The sequence below is a fragment of the Cryptomeria japonica genome, chromosome 3 (assembly GCF_030272615.1).
Source record: "Cryptomeria japonica chromosome 3, Sugi_1.0, whole genome shotgun sequence".
Lineage (NCBI taxonomy): Eukaryota > Viridiplantae > Streptophyta > Pinopsida > Cupressales > Cupressaceae > Cryptomeria > Cryptomeria japonica.
This window is the reverse complement of record NC_081407.1, coordinates 182189522-182201722: the sequence shown is the minus strand read 5'-3', so window position 1 is coordinate 182201722 and position 12201 is coordinate 182189522.

Below are 12201 nucleotides of genomic sequence, written 5' to 3'. Positions count from 1 at the left end.
CATGTGGATATAAAGTTTGAGAAAACAACATGTTCATTGAAATGGAGACAAATAGAAAGTTTTCAAAGACATTTAATTACAAGCATTTTCAAAACAAAAGCCATGATTCCATATGAGATTGTCTTAGTCAAGGTTAGAGCCTTTCTTGTAGAAGTGTTGGTGTTGATTTGACTGTTAGGATGTTTTACAGTGGAGGAAAAGGTAAATTGAAGAATAAATGCATGGATGAAGCAAAATACCAAGAGTGGATGAGTAAATGGGAAATTAACATGCAAGAGTGGGCAAATAATAATATGGAAACCAAAAAATATGTGAGAAAAGGCAAAAGCACTCATGTGGACAAAACAACTCAAATGAAAAAGAGAATATTATGACAAGCAATTCTATACCATGTGTGACCATGAGAAAAAGCACTACATAAGAGCAAAACTAAAAAGGAAAGGTAAAATGCTAATATCCCAACTAAGAACTAGCTCACAACATCTTTTGTGTGAAACGGTGATGTGGAAAACACCAAAAGCACTCATGTGGACCAAACAACTCAAACAAAAAAAAGAGAATATTATGTCAAGCAATTGATTCCCATATGTGACCATAAGCAAGAGCACTATATAGAAGCAAATTCAAAATGGAAAGCTAAAATGTTGATAGCTCATAGGTATATGCGCCAAGGTGGTGGACCAAAAGGGGCTATTAAGTGACCACTTTTTTCTTTTGAAATCAGGAAAATCTTATCTTGGATGAGAAATTGAAGATAATTGCACACAAAATTTAAAGATGTAATAAGAACAAAAGTTGTAATCCTTTGAATCTACTTTCTAAACTATTATTTTATTTGAAAATGGTGGAGATTAAAGGGTTCAAAAAGGGGTGCCACACAAATTGGTCTTGTTTTTATCAAAAAACATAATGTAGCATCTAGTGTGGCAACCCTAAAGTGTTAAATTTTTTTAATATATTAAAAATCACTTCAGTGCGAAATTAGCTAACACCATATAGTTTGTCTATTTTTTATTTTTTTTATAATGAATATATGATTTTTTACTAATTTTCGAAGTGAGCATATATAAAAAATAGAAAATTGAGCGTTCTCCCCCTTAATCTTTCTAAAAACTAATAAAAAATATAAATTTTTTAATGTGTAGATTGGAGTCTAGTTTCTAAAACTATAATTTGTGTCAAGATTTGATGAATTAGTAAAAAGTTGTACCCAAAATACCACACATTATTTTTTTTGATAAAAAAGACGTAATGCCTTTCACATTTGCATTATGCCATCATTGTTTTGATCTATTATTGATAATGTATATGATTATGTTTGATTGTGCATACCGCCATTCTTTTCTATTGGCAATATGTATTGTCATTGATGTCAACCTGATGTCTAACAATGTGTGTTGTCCTTGATTATGTGTTCTTGATGTTGAAAAGTTGTTCTATGGTCACTAATGTTGTTGTGTTGATGTCAATGGAGTGGTGTTGGCAGTGTTGTCATTTGTTGTCAACCTGCAACTTGTATTGGAATATCAAATATGTTTTGTATTGGGTTTAGTAAATAGTTGTAGTTGCTTTGGGTTGTGGATGTCCACCTTCTTTGTGTTTGATGTCTACATTCTGTATGAAGTGTCTATGATAATATGTTTTGAATTTGTAGCATGATGATGGTGGTGAGGAGGTGTTTTCCTTGGTCTTGACACTCATGGTTAGGTTAATGAATATTTATATATGAAGAGATGTGATATGCAGGAAAGAGTATTTAAAGTTTGGTTGGAAGAATGCACATTCCTTCCCATTTGATAATTTAGTCTTACGGATTTGGACATTGTAAAGGGGAAATTTTGATTTGGCAATTTGCAACATAGAAGGAGAAATCATCAAATTAATTTTCGCTTTGGGGGAGGAATTCCTTTACATTCAAAAGAGGGGAGGAATCCACTAGATTCAATCACAAATCAGATAAGGACTGAATTCTAAGTGGATTGATTTGATTATGATGTGATTTTTCCCTCTTTTGTAAGTTGAAATGTTGATTTAGGGTAAAGTGTTGAAATTGAAGACAAAAATGAGAAAATATTGAGCTACAGATTCAAGATTTTGTAATGCACCTAGATCTGAGCAATATGAGCTGATTCGGATCTACCCTATGAAAATGCCCCGAAAAGCAGGGACCAAGGCGTTGCCTCTTGGTCCTCCAAATTTTTTGCACGTCGAAAAGGGTTTTTTCATCTCTACAAATAAAGCTTAATCTGAGAAGAACAGTTACACACTTGTTTCCTGCACATAGAAAGAAGGGGGAAAAGGTTGGGAATAGGGGTTTTCCTAAGTCAAACCCTGGTTTGAAATCAACCTTGAATGAAATATTGCAAATGCTTGAAATAAATGATAGAAAGGCATACCTTCAAATCTGCCATGAATGATGACGATTCTTTGCTAAAATAAATGATGGAAAGGTATACCTTCAGATCTGCCATGAATGATGACAATTCTTTGCTTCTTGAATGTAATCACAATGTTGCATGAAATGACATGAACATGACAAAACCCTAATCACACACACATGCTTGCAAATGAATGATGTAATGATGCTCCACAATTGATGAATGAAGAATATGCAGCCTTGAAGACATCTAGAAACATGTGATGATGAATGCTCCAGTTCTTGATTGCTTGAGTATAGTTCCCCTTGCCTTATCGCCTTATGTCCAAATGAGAGGGGAAGACCTCCTTATATACTTGTCTGTCATCAAACATATTAATTTTATGACATACACCAACATGAAGAAGTGATTCCCGCTCAAATTTGAGATAGGGCCAAGGGTTTAAATTAGGGCCCAATTAAGGAGGACCATGGCGTGGCACCATGGTCTTGGTGAGGACCATGATGCCACGCCCTGGTCCTACCCTAATTTAGGGCTAGGACAAGGGGTCCAGATAAGGTAAAATGTGATTTTGATGCCATTATTGCATGGTACAAGCATAAATGAGTCCTGGTTAAGCATATGGATGAGAATGCTAAGGTGAGGGCCCCAAATGCGGTCAAAATTGGAAAGGGTGAAATTTTAGGACACTATAGACATAATGTTTATGCTTCGTAGACATTTCACTTCTATCTTTTCAAGTTCCTATTGTTGCAGTTGATGTGGCTAGTGATTGTTGTTTGCTGACAGTTTGGTTGTCTATCAGAAGTAGATTTGATTGGTTTGGAAAATACTCCACATTTCTCTACATTGATGTTTCAAGTGTTGCAACTTGGAGGACATGCTTGTGATGTTTGTGCATTGTCTTAGTTTCAGTTTCAAGTGTTGAAGTGTTCTGCAAGAAGATTTCAAGATGTTCTATTCAAGATTATGTTCCTGGTATTCTGGCAATGAAGTGTTTAATGTATGTGTTAGTGTAGGTTTTTTATTTTCCTTATGTTAGGGGATATTTATTTTTTCCTACACATATATTATTTAAGCTTGCTTAGGTTAATAGGAGTGGTTTATATGAGGACACGTGGTGAAATACTTCAGCTACATGTATAACTCTCCACCTCACATGGGTAGTTGAGTTACACACCCACTTTTGGCTTGTTGTGCCACCTCTCATAATCACTATTTTGTCATTTCCTAAGTGGGTTATGGGGTAGTTGGGTTTCACACCCTCTTTTGGCCTTATGTGCCAACTTTCTCAACTCCTTTTTTGTCTTCATGTAAGGAGGTTATGCCACATGTTTTGGCATTTACCAAGAAGGTAAAACCTCCCACTTTTTATGGGGAATAGGAGTTAATGCACCCCTTGGATGTATATGCCTATATTTTTCTATATAATAAGCACTATACTCTCACCTTCACTAGTCAAGCAGGTGAAGTGATAGCTCGGTGAGAGTCTTCTCCAAATTCTCTTCTTTGTCTCTATTTCTCTCTCATATCGAAATTATCTTCATTCAGCTATGTTGATCTTTGATCATCTGTTGCATGAGGAGTTGCATGTGATCTACGACCGACATCAAATCTAGGCTCGGTTCTCGCTTCTCGCAGAATCTCACATGGTATCAGAGCTTATTGTCTGGTATAGCTTATTGTTTTTCTTAATTTATTTGAGGAATTTGAGACTTTTATATAGCTAATATTTTCCTTAAAAATTAAGTATGCTCTTCTCCTGCATTCTCATGTGATCTGGAAAATCAGAACAGTTTAAAGGAAAATAGCTTCTAGTTAAATCTAGTTTACATGTATGTGTCCTTGTAAGATCTGGGTGATTGCAGCTTTGTGGTAATATTGGAAGCTTAATAAGAATTTCCAGAGTGTCCATAAGGCTTGACAAAGTCAAAAGTGACTTTTACTTCACCAAAATCAGAGTTTGGAGGACACAGTAAAAAATCAGAGTAAATTTTTTTTACTGGAGCTGTTTTCATTTCGGCTTTAGTGTTTCAACTTCTGTTCCTTTTCACAAAAAATGATTTCTGGGTTTTCTTCTCACCATCGAAAAACTTTTGGGTTTCGGATGGTATTTCCAGAAAATGAATAAATTTTGTATAAATAGAGCTTGAATAGGGCCTAAGCCGTTTTTCTATCAGGGAAATTCAACAACATTTCTTTAAAGTTGCACAACTTTTGCCTCGGGTGTCAGATTTTTGCAAACAAATACTTGACGAAAAGCTGGAAATAAGCACTCTCCATTATTGCAGGTCTAATTGAAATTTTTTGCCTTTTTCTATCAGATATTAGAGGTTGTATCAGCTACTTCTTTTTCTCTTCAACTGGTCATATCTTTCTCCTCACAACTCTGTTTTTCAAAAACTAATAGTTGTTGGAAAGGTATTGAGATAAATTAAGCAGTTATAAGGCTAATTTGTTTCAGATCTTGTCTCAAATTATTTGTATTTGAAATCTCTATTGGTTTCTTAAAGAATTGTAATCTGATAAAAAGCCTTGTAAATGCACTAATTATAAAGTGCCAACCTTGTAATATTTGGGGGGGTGATTTCTGAGACTAGTGAAAAGGGGGGGTGTCTCTTATGCCTTCTTTCTTGCACTTTTCCTGATTCGTTGCAATCTTCTTTTCTACTATCATGGATGCATCTATAGTTCCACTTTTAACACCATATAATTACTTTGAATGGAAATCTAAGATGATAATATATCTAAAAAGACATGGATATCATCATGTTACTATGGGACTTGAAACTGAACCTCAAGATGTTGCAGAAAAGATTAAATGGTTTAATAAATGTGATGAAGCTTTTGGTATTCTATGTATGTCAGTCTCTCCAGACCTTCTTTTTCACATTGAATCTGCCACTACACCAAATGCAATGTGGACCACTTTGGAAAACCTCTTTGGTAAGTAGGATGAGCTAAGAGGTCATCGGTTAGAGAATGAACTCATAGGGTTGAATCCAACCAATTTTGATACTATACAAGACTTCTTCACTAAACTCAAGTCTGTAAGATTGCAGTTGGAATGGTGTGGAACTAAGAAAGATGATAAGCAACTGATCTTGAGTATTCTTTCTAAGCTTGGTCCTAACTATTCAGTGTTTGTTTCTACATTCTATGCTACAAAATGTGCCCTAGGTACCACATTCAAAATGCCTTCTCTGGATGAATTTGCTGTAGAACTCACTAGGGAGCAAGACAAATTGGTTCAAATGGGTACAATAAAACCCTCTAAGTCACATGCCTTAGTTGTAAATCAAGGCACGAAAGAACAAAAAGGGTCTAGTAAGCAAGATAAGAAACAAAAGAACCAAAGAGAGAAGAAAAAAGATCAGAAATCTGCTACTTCAAAAGCAGATAATCAGACCTCTTCATCAAGAGGTGAACAACCTAAGAAGGAGAAGGTCAAGTGTTCTTATTGTAAGAGGCCTGGTCATGATGAACATAAGTGTTTAAAGAAACAAATTGATCACCTTTCAAATCTTCTTGAAAAGAATAATATCAAGGTGCCTGATTCAGTCAAACAGAGTTCATCAAAAGGATCTTCTAAGGATACAGATAAGAGTAAAGGGAAAGGAAAGGGTAAGGCCCTAGTTGTTGTTGCTTCACAACCCAATTCTTGGATAATTGACTCGGGTGCTTCGCACCACATGGCTTATTCAAAAGATGATTTCACCTCTTTAGAGCCATTTTCTATGCCTTCCATACTAATAGGTGATGACACTCCTGTTGAAGTGCATGGGAGAGGGTTTGTTGATGTGGGCGAAGGAACATTTAAGGATGTCCTTTGTGTTCCATCTTTATCAACTAATCTCCTATCTGTTTATCAGATCACTCGCATTGGTTTTAGCAAGCGAGTTGAGTTCATGCCAGATACAATGGTAATCAGTGAAATGCATAATGGGTCTACTATTGCTGTGGGAAAAGCAGATCATCAATCCAGATTATATCAGTTTTCTCACTTTGTTCCTGACTCTCCTTCAACAGTTTTACTCACTCATGTAGATGAGATTAGTTGTTTGTGGCATCAATGATTTGGCCACTTGAACTATCATTACTTGCAACAACTTAGTAAACAAGACATGGTTTAAGGGTTGCCTTCTATTCGATTTTCTGATTGATTTTGCCAAGGATGTATTCTTGGTAAGCATCCTGAGGAGAAGTATGATAAAGGCAAAGCATGGAGAGCTCCACAGCTATGGGAGTTGGTACATAGTGACTTGGCAGGACCATTTCCACAACCATCTTTCAGTAGGGCTAGATATGTCTTAACATTTATTGATGACTTTTCTAGATTTACATGGGTTTACTTTCTCAAACAAAAGTCTGAAGTATTTGAGAATTTTCTAAATTTTAAAGCTTTTGCAGAGAAACAATCTGGGAAGTTCATCAAGATTCTGCGTACAGATAATGGGGGTGAATATGTTAATAATCAGTTTGAATAATTTTGTGCTTCAGAAGGTATCAACATGCAGCACACAGTTCCATACAGTCCTCAGCAGAATGGTGTCGCAGAACGGAAGAATAGGTCCTTGAAGGAGATGGAAAATTGTATGATTCACTCCAAGTCTTTGGCACCTCAGTATTGGGCAGAGGCCATCAATTGTGCATGTTACATCCAGAATCGAGATCCTCATAAAGCTGTGAAGGGGGTAACTCCTTTTCAAGCTTGGACTGGTCGGAAACCTACAGTTAAGCATTTCAGAGTGTTTGGTTCTCTTGCATGGGCCCACATTCCAGCAGAGAAACGCAAGGCTATGGATCCGCAGAGCAAGCCTAGCATATTTGTTGGGTATCTAGATGATGTCAAAGGGTATAGACTTCTCCATCCCTCTACACATGAGTTGTTCATTGAGAGGATGTTCGTTTTGAGGAGAGTTCTTCTATTTCTTCTCATACCACTTCTCCATCCACTATCACATTGGAGACATTGCATGATGTTGACAGTTCTTCTGAGGATCTTAATCCTCCTAATCCTATTCAGGAGTCTTCTTCCTCCACTTTAGATGGTGACAGTGATGGTGATGATTCACATTCTTCTCATAGTCATCCTTTAGAGGTTGATGATTCTCCCCCAGACTCTCCAGCTTCAGTGCCTCTTTGGGCTCGATAAACTTTTGAGTCAGCAGGAGATTGGCTTGGTGATCCATCAGATTCTAGAAGAACTAGGTCACAATTTCAGCAAGCTCCACATCTCTTCATTGCTTCAGCTTCTGATCCACAGTCTTTTCGAGAAGCTATAGGTGTTCCCGAATGGGATGCTGCAATGCAAGAAGAGTTTAATTCCTTAGAAAGGAATCACACATGGGATTTAGTTCCTCGTCCTAAGGGAAGGAAACTTGTTCGATGCAAGTGGATCTATCGAACAAAATTTGCAGCAGATGGGTCGGTTGATAAGTATAAGGCTCACTTGGTAGCAAAAGGCTTTTCCCAAGTTCTAGGGGTTGATTACTCTGAGACTTTTGCTCCAGTTGCTAAGATGAATTCCATCCGGATTGTCCTTTCTATTGTTGCAACCCATTGTTGGAAAGTTCATCAGATGGATGTCAAGAGTGCATTTCTTCATGGTGACCTTCAGGAGGAAATCTACATGGAGCAGCCACAAGGGTTTGTTCAAGATCCTTCACTTGTGTGTCAACTTCGAAAGTCTCTCTATGGCCTCAAACAAGCTCCTCGAGCTTGGTATGCCAAGATGGACTCCTTCCTTCTGACAGTTGGTTTTACTCGATGCCATTCTGATCCGAACATCTACATTCTGCACCAGGATGATACTCTCACATTTCTAGTTCTCTATGTTGATGACTTGTTGATCATAGGGAGTCACTCATCCACCATCAAGGTAGTGAAAACTGCTCTACATGATAGATTTCTAATGTCAGACTTGGGTCTTCTACATTACTTCTTGGGAATTGATATTACTCAATCTTCTTCAGGCATCTTTCTTGGACAACCCAAGTATGCACTCGATATGCTCTCTAGATTTCGCATGGCCGACTGTAAGCCTGCACCTACTCCTTTTTTGTCTGGGGTCAAACTTGAGGCTAAGTGCTCTTCACCCTTGGTTGATAGCACTTTATATCGACAAATTGTTGAGAGCCTCATCTACTTGACTTATACGAGACCTGACATTTCATATGCGGTGGGCATGGTCTCTAGATTCATGCAGGAGCCACATGAGTTGCATTGGAAAGCAGCTAAGCAGATTCTCCACTACATTCAAGGTACTCACAATTATGGAATTCAGTATGCAGCAGGCATGGATATTAACTTGGTGGGATATACGGATTCAGATTGGGTGGGTGATTCTTAGGATCGCAAATCAACTTCAGGGTATTGCTTCTCACTTGGTTCTGGTCCAGTTTGTTGGTCGAGTAAGAAGCAATCTGTAATTGCTCTTTCATCAACAGAGGCTGAGTATCGAGGGGCAGTTAATGCCACCACTGAGGCTATTTGGCTTTAGAATATTCTCACTGAGTTTGGTATTCCAGTTAGGAAGCCTACTATCATCTTTTGTGATAATCAAAGTGCTATACAGATCTCAAGAAATCCAGTTCATCACCAGAGGATGAAACACATTGAGATACATATGCACTATATCTGGGAGCTCATTCAGGAAGGCATCATTGATCTTAAGTATTGTTCTACAACGGAGCAAACTATGGACATCTTCACCAAACCCTTCACTGAAAGCAAGTTCCTTCATTTGCGATCTCTTCTTGGGATACGACAGGTGTCTACTGCAGGAGGGACTTCTTAGTCCTCCTTTCTTTCTCTCCTTATTTAGGGGGGGGGCTATTCTTCTTTTGGGGGGGGCTATCTATGTACATGGGTACCTAACATGGTTGCATTTGTCGGGACCCATGTTTTCACCCACCTAAGCTACGCTTAAGGGGGGTGTTAGTGTAGGTTTTTTATTTTCCTTATGTTAGGGGATATTTATTTTTTCCTACACATATATTATTTAAGCTTGCTTAGGTTAATAGGAGTGGTTTATATGAGGACACGTGGTGAAAATACTTCAGCTACATGTGTAACTCTCCACCTCACATGGGTAGTTGAGTTACACACCCACTTTTGGCTTGTTGTGCCACCTCTCATAACCACTATTTTGTCATTTCCTAAGTGGGTTATGGGGTAGTTGGGTTTCACACCCTCTTTTGGCCTTATGTGCCAACTTTCTCAACTCCTTTTTTGTCTTCATGTAAGGAGGTTATGCCACATGTTTTGGCATTTACCAAGAAGGTAAAACCTCCCACTTTTTATGGGGAATAGGAGTTAATGCACCCCTTGGATGTATATGCTTAAATTTTTCTATATAATAAGCACTATACTCTCACCTTCACTAGTCAAGCAAGTGAAGTGATAGCTCGGTGAGAGTCTTCTCCAAATTCTCTTCTTTGTCTCTATTTCTCTCTCATATCGAAATTATCTTCATTCAGCTATTTTGATCTTTGATCATCTGTTGCATGAGGAGTTGCATGTGATCTATGACCGACATCAGATCTTGGCTCGGTTCTCGCTTCTCACAGAATCTCACAATATGTTTGTGTTGCGCCAACATGTATAGATGTGACAGTGAGAAACAAATATTTGGGAATGATTTTGGATGTTTTGGGAATGTCCTTATGTGCTTTGCATGGTATGGAATATTATGGTTGGTGTTACATTGTGTTTGATGTTGTCTTTTAGGTAATTGTTGTAGTTTGGTCGATAGAGTTTTGATTTTCAACTTGTGCTATGATCTTAATGATATATGCCAACTTTGGAGAGTGTGTTAAGTTGTATTTGGGTCCTACATTGGCATGTGGGGATCCAAATTGAGTTTATTCATTTGAATGCTATATTTTTGGGTCGACTAGTTATGTATTATATTGTTTATCTACATGTTACCTAATTATTGTCCTTGGATGATGTGCACCATCGTGTGTATTATATGGAGCTACTTAGAGAAGTGCAATATGACGTTTTAGGTCCTCTCTATCTCCTAGATTGGACCACATTCACCATAATTATGTTTGGTGGCCAGATTAATAGTACCTATGCGTATATTTTGGCCAACCTAATTGATGTTTGTAATGAAGTTCAGATGGTATATATTGAAGATAATTTTGGAGTTGTGAATTGTGGGTGTTGTGTTGTGAGTGACTAAATCATGATATGTGTGAATGTGCTTTGATGATCATATCATTTGCAGAGTTGTGTGATGCGAAGACAATGATAGTGTGGTGGTGATTGTTGTTGAGGTTGGGCACTTTTGACAATGATTCAAGTGCAACTTCATTTTGGAGAAGACTTAATCCTAATTATTCAAATGTTGTGATATTGTATCTTACCCTAGAGAAGTGATCTTTAGTGTACAAGTCCTTTTGTATCTTGCCTTGGAGTAGTGAGCTTCACCATGCAAGTCCTTTTGTATCTTTCCCTAAAGTAGTGAGATTTGTCCTGCAAGTCCTCTGGTATCTTGCCCAAGAGAAGAGTTTTAGCCTGCAAGTCCTTTTTGTATCTTTCTCTCGAGTAGTGAGCTTCAACTTGCAAGTCCTTGTGTATCTTGCCCTGGGATAGTGCATCTCAACTTGCAAGTCTTTTAGGTGGTAGTGTGATTCCTTGGTAGTGATCCTAAAATAGATTAGTAATCATTTCACATATTGTGAGTTGACTCTCACTATGGTTTTTCCCTATTTAGGTTTTCCATGTAAATTTGGTGTTCTCTTGTGCATTATGTCTCTTGGATTTATTCTTCATTACTATTGATAAAGTGAAAGATAAGTTGATTGTGTTTTGAAAAGATAAATTTTAAGATTAAATGTTTTAAAGTTCAAACTGATTCACCCCCCCCCCCCCCTCACCCTCTTAGTGCTAAGGTGTGTTAATCTACATGGTGCACCTTGTAAGATAGTTATAGTATTATGATAGTTGTTTATTATATTGTTACTATTTTAGTTGATTATACATGTATTATTCTATGATTGATTTTGTTTATGATGTTGACCCCGTTCAAGGAAATTGCATGTGCTTTGACTATGATATATGTATAAGTATCATTGATGTGTGTTGAGTGATGCAAGTACAGGGTATTGAATTCACCTAACTACATAGGTTTGCACATACCCCGATTGTGGTTAATAGGAGATATCACACTAGACAAATTATCATTATACCTTGCATGTCATACTTATTTAACTATGATTCCTCATGCATTTACAATGTATACTCTGGTTGTTGCAGTTGGTAATGTTCGAAAAACCTTAAATCCCTATTGTGGTCGAATAGTTAAGAGTGTTTGAGTAATCGTGTTTAATTGCATTTTGTTACTGATTTTGATGTGCACATAGATTTTAAGGGTTTTATTTGGAAATTTAATAATTGGGAAGCTAAATGTGCCTTATATATTCATTTCAATATGCATTGCATAATTAGGGCACATAGGTGAAATTGGCGAGTTAAAAATATAAATTAAATTATTATTTTTGAAAAGGTAAAATGCTAAAGGGGTTTTATATAGGAAATTAGCTATTTTTCATACTTGCTTATTTTCTAGAGTTTTTGTATGCTCAGGAAACCCTCCCTACACGTGAATTTTCAAATTTCTTGCTACTGTGTGGATTCATTTTGAGTGTTTGAAGAATTTGAACCTTTTTCATTTTGGTGCATAATTGGGGTAGGAATCTCATATATTTCTATTTTGTCATTCTTTCCAATTCTAGTTGCTTGCAAATGATTCAATGGATTAAAAGAAATATTTTCCTTATGCAAATCATTTTATTTCACTGTGTTAATTTTG